The sequence below is a fragment of the Dendrobium catenatum genome, unplaced genomic scaffold (assembly GCF_001605985.2).
Source record: "Dendrobium catenatum unplaced genomic scaffold, ASM160598v2 original_scaffold_238182, whole genome shotgun sequence".
NCBI classification, from domain to species: Eukaryota; Viridiplantae; Streptophyta; class Magnoliopsida; order Asparagales; family Orchidaceae; genus Dendrobium; species Dendrobium catenatum.
Window position 1 is genome coordinate 512,935 of NW_021556590.1, and position 6,191 is coordinate 519,125.

The following is a 6,191-nucleotide window of genomic DNA, read 5'->3' on the forward strand; positions in this document are numbered from 1 at the left end:
ACACATATTTGCTAACTTATTACAATCTCTATTAACATAAACAAATAAAACTTGTTTGAAATTAGTAAGAAAGTCTAACTCCCTCCAATTAAGATTTCCTCCTTTTACTTCACCTTTATTCAACATAGCTCTACGAAACACTTCAATGATGTTGTTGTTGTTTCCTTCAATAATAATGACATTGAACTCAAGCATCCAATCTTGAATGAACCTTCTCAATGCAAGAATAGCTTGAAACCAAAGGCACCCATAAATCTTCCTTTAAAATCACGAAATACCCCTCCTACACTTGCTCTGTTCGAACTCCATAAGGAAACATCCACATTGACTTTAATCCAATTGAGAGGTGGGGGATGCCAGAAGGACGAGACAGGTGAATTAGGTGATTAGCATCCCAGTTCTCCCAATTATGATCCTTTCAAAAGGAAACTACAACCAAACTGATACAGTTAGCTACTATGAAAGAAGAACTATCCTATGATTTACCATGGACCAGTTTGTTCCTGCTCTTCCAGCATCCATACACAACCGAACACAATATTTTTCCCACAAAAAGGATTAGAGGAGGCAAGTTGTTTTAGAGAAATAATACATTCAGCAAAAGAACCATATTCTGGAATATTGAAACCCCAATTAGCAAGAATACTGAAAACTTAAGAGATCTTATGACAGGTCGAAGCAACATGGTTCATATCTTTAATGGTTGAGCATCCTCTTGGACAACCATTGATCTCTAAAAGATTTCTATTAAATAAGAAACTGAATGAAGGAATAACATTCCTGTTTAATCGCCACCAAAAAAAAGTTCAACAGCTGGTTTTAGCTCGAGTGTATTAATCCAGCTATAATGATCAATCTCATTATAACTTTCCATCAATTTATCAAAAGCTAAAGAAGAGATAGACTTTCCATTAAATCTAAAAGAAAATTCCAAAGAATCTTCTACTCTTCAGCATGAATCAGGACTGACAGCACAAGCACCGTCAACCAATGTCAAAAAATCTGTCTCAATTGGCATTCATCTCATTTCCCATTTATGATGAAATGATCAAGATACATAAATTCTTCACTAACATTAGTAACAAAATTAGGCCACCTTTCAATACATCTATCCAAAATCCAAGTATCTTTGAAAATATTTACCTCAGATCCAGTTGCAATTCTCCAATGAAGTAGAGGTCGAAGAGCTTTAGCACCATCAAATAAAATCTTCCATGTAGATGAAACCCCCTTCCCATAATCAGCACAAAAGATATCCTCACCATATTTAGGAACCAATATCTTTGAAAGCAAAGAGTATGGCCTCGAAATGAAGCTTCATGCCAATCTTGCCCGAAAAGACCCAACCTTGCAATTGACAAAGTGTTATCCATGGCCACCTCTTTTCTTAGACAAGCACAAAACCTCCCAAGCAACATGATTAAGTCCCCTACCACCATCAAACTTGTTCCACAAAAAATTCCTACACATTTTATCAAATTCACCCAATACCCCCAAAGAAACAAGTGAATAAGTTGATAAATATATAGGAATAAATAAAAATGCAGCATTAACAAGAGTGAATTTTTTTGCTAGGGAAATATATTTATTCCCTCAAACATTTAGTATATTTGAGGATTTCTCCAAAAGACCTTGGAAATCAGCATAGTCCAACCTTCTCATAGCAATCTTCACACCTAAATACTCCATTTCATTAACCACATTTATTCCCATTTCTTTAGACAAACGTCTTGTTTTTCTCCTCTTAACTGCCTTCCCGAACAACATAGAAGATTTTTGGAAATTGATTTCCTGTCCAAACCATCTACAATATTTATAAACAATTTTCTTCACTTTCCTCACATCTTTGAATTTGGCTTCAGAAAAAACCATTACATCATCCACGTAAAGTAAATGAGAATTTTTTTGTGAATTGGGAGATAACTTGACGCCAATATTTCTTCCTTTATAAGCAGAAGCATCCAAAAGCAGATGAGAACATAAAATGAAAAGAAAAGGAGACAATGGGCAACCTTGCCTAAAGCACTCCCAGCCTCAATCCAATCAGAATTCTCACCATTCACATTAATAGAAAATTTCGGCTTAATCACACATTCCAGTAAGAGCGCAGCAAACTTCAAGGGGAAACCAAGGCGATCCAACACATATTTAAGAGTCAACCAACTCATACTAACATAGGCATGCTCCATATCTAATTTAATTGCTACAAGTCCCTTTTTTATTTAGAATATCTAAACTTATGAAAGATCTCTTGAGCAATTAATATATGATCCGACATGGAACGTCCCTTCACAAAAGCTGACAACTTTTCAGAAATAATCTTCGGAATACAACGACACAGTCTATTAAGTAGCATTCTAAAAACCAATTTGAAAAAAGAGAGGCACAAACTAATTGGCTAAAAATTAGATGGGTTCAATGGATTCTTCACTTTAGGAATCATCACAACTAATGTCTTCTTACATTCTTAGTTCATCTTTCCAGAAGTAAAAAAAGGAGCTAACAACTAACCACAAATCATCTTTAATAATAGACCAATAATCCTTTATGAAAGAATAAGTCACCCCATCATAACCAAGTGAAATATTTGATTCCAACTGATTAACCACCAATTCTAGTTCTTCTTTAGAGAAATCCTTTTCTAAAAATAATTTGTAATCTTCTTCTAACACCGCCAATGGAGGAAGCCAGCCAGCTAAGACACACCTTCTTTCCTGTCATTTATTTTTAAAAAAAATCAAAGAAAACTGACCTCATTTGATCTTGATCTTCAATCAGCAACCCACTGGAATCCTTCACTTGACGAATCCAGTTAGCATTCCTCCTAGCAGTAGCATTAGCATGAAAAAAATTAGAATTGAAGTCACCTGATTCCGTCCAATGCATCTTCGCCCTCTATTTTCACCAAGATGAAAGCCATCCCAGAGTTGAGTTGAACTCATTGATCTTCGACTTCAGTAAAAATAGATTACCATCTGAAAGTCCTCCATAATTTGCTTCCTCTTCTTGTAATTTAAGGAATTCATTTTTTAGCCGATTTTTTTAAAACCAAGAGGTCCTTGTGTTTTGCCTTACTCAAAAAAAAAACAAAGACTTTAGAGCTCTTTTAAATTTAAAAGATAGGATACTAGCCGCATCTCCTTGACATTTGTTCTTCCAAGAATGAGAGACAATCGAGAAGGATGCTAGATAACAAATCCTTATATTTAAATTTAACAGCTTTACATTTCCAAAATACCGTAGAGACAAGGTTCAAAAGAATGGGACAATGGTGTGATGCTATTCTCGCTAAATGTCTCACCAAAGACAGTTGAATTGAATTAAAAGCAGCCAAATTAAGAGCACAACAGTCCAATCTTTCCCAAATCTGAGCTTTACCACTCTTATTGTTACACCAAGTAAACCTTGGTCCAATTACACCCACCTCATGAAAATCACCATTCCTCATAAAAGAAAGCATATCAAGAGGACCTTGCGATAGAACAAATTTTTTACCTCCTCTTTTGTCATCTTGGGACAAAATGCAATTGAAGTCCCCACCCACCACCGTTGGGAGCTTACAAGCAGAAGCAAATTCCAAGTTACTCCATAAATTTTTTCTTTGAACATAGTCTCTACTTCCATAAACTGCAGCAATCATCCACTTGCCTTTATTAACAATACTGAGCTCTCCAATCACCGCTTGATCAAAAGCTTTAATCAATGAGAAAGAGCAAACATCAGTTATCCAGCACACCATAATTGCACCTGATAAGCCATCAGCAGGGTATAGAAAACAATCCCAACAATCACCAACAAATTTCTTGAAATTTAACTTATCAAAAAAAGTAATTTTTGTTTCTACAAGCCCAACAAATAAAGTATCAAAATCTGTCACAAACTCCTTCAAATATCGAGAGGCTTCATTTTTCCTGACCCCTCTACAATTCTAAAAAGCTTTAGAAGTCATTTAAGATTCGAAGTGGGATTGCTCCCACTCAGGTCCTTTTTTCTTGTATCAATTTTTCTACTTCTAGACAGCACATTCACTTTACCAAGTGATTTCAGCTCTTTCTGAAGTTTAAACATCACTGGAGCAGAGAGATCTCCCTCGAACGTGGTACCAGATTCTGAAATAAAAGAACCAGAATCTTCCAATTCCCCTTCCTCCAACTCATTCTTCAATGATACTGCTAACAATTTATTATTTGCAGGCAAAACCTCATCGCATATAGTTTCCAACACTTTGAACATATTATTTTCAACGGGAATATCAATGTTGGAAAAGTTAATACCAGCCATACCTCTTTAAATAATTTTATTCAGAAGATTGATCTCCACCCCAACTTTTGTTATATCCTGATTAGAATCCCGCTGGAACGTCTCCTTCTCCTGAATACCGTCTTCTTTATTTGGTTCAGACCTTCCTTCAAAAGTATCAGCTGTATCTATGTGAATAGCCGGATTCTGAACAACTTCAGGATTCTTCACAATGGTTTTTTTCGAATGTAATTTATCCAGATTCATCATCTTCAAATTTTTTTTACTTCTCCACATAAATAGGAACTGAGATTTTGTTATTGAAATTTTTCTGAAAGTTAGTAGCAGGCTTCTTCCTTCTTCTATGATTAACATGAATCCAAGGACCATAAGATTCTTTCAAGTTGATCAAATGATGATCTACTTCAGAATTAGCAAAATATTTATTCTGCTCCAAACTACCTTCACCATTAACACCCACTTCATTCAGGATACAATCATTGCTCAAGTGTCCAATCTTTTCACATTTGTAGCAAAAAGATGAACTTTTCTCATACTCCACCTTTTGGAAGAATCGACCATTCAACCCCTCCAACCAAACCCCCAATGGTAGTTATTTATCAAGATTAACCCAAACACAAGCTCTAGCAAACTCCCTCCTACCCCATTGAAACATATTATCATCAAACAATAGGGGAGTACCAATCATTGCAGCTATTCTAGTCACATTAATCTCATCCCAACATTAGAGAGGTAAATTAGGGAATCTCACCCAAACCGGGAAAGACAACCCCTTCAGTGAAGCCTGATAAAACTTATTGCTCCATCTATCTACTCCTACTATATAACCATTTACAAACCATGATCCATCCGTCAAAACATTGTCCATAGATTCAATGGAGAAGAAAGAGCATAATACCCAGCCCGAACCACTGCTTATAATATGAAATTTTCCAAATTTTGACCACTGACTTTGCAAATCTCCTGCAATGACTTGTATAGGAATCCCTTTCCCAAAGACCTTAACAACAACAGAATATTTCAGCTTTTCTTCATTCATAATTACATTTTTCTCATGTAATTTAACTGCAATGCCATCATCAGATAAAAAGGATTCATTATTAATAGGATTACATTTAATATAAGGCTTTCTGATCCAAGGATTAATCATGTCACTCCCCCTCAAATTATCAACTTCCTTGGATGGTTCATCCAAAGCAACCACATTGTCTTGAGCAATACCTCAAATAGGTGGGGTACCATTTGAACTTTTATTATTTACCTGAGCTTTGTCTGGCATCAGAGCATATTTAACATTACCAAAGCCAAATGTATTAACAAAAAGGTCCATTCCTAAAGACGGAGGAGCATCAGCATCATTGTAGATCTTACTTTTTTTAATACAAGGAGTCTTTTCCACATTTTCATCTAAAATTTGTTTTCGTTTTCCAATAACAGGAGAAGATTTTAAAGGAACAAATGTAGGTTCCTTGATAACCAGAGGGGCATTAGCAAAGTAAAAACCTTTTGACTTTGATTCGATAGGTTTGCTACCAGACGTAGAAGACCGATGGGATCCATCAGTGATGATCGTACTCTGGCCTCCGAAAGTGGTGTCCGAACAATCTATTCCCATCAGCGACCTTTTTGCCAAGACAACGGAGAAGGATAATTTTGAAAAAATTCTCTCACTAGAAAACAAAATGGGTGTGGAATTACTTCACTAGAAAATGGGTGTTTAAAATAAACATGACATATCATTAACATATTCTTGAGTGATACTATGATCAAACACACATGGGTTGCCTCCCAGAAGCGCTAAGTTTTAGGTCTTCAGCATGACTAGATAACTTACTAAACATAATGTTGGGTTGTTTCCCAAACAGCGCTAAGTTTATAGTCTTTAGTCATACTAGCCCATATCTTCATTTCGTGAAGGTAGATGATTGTTA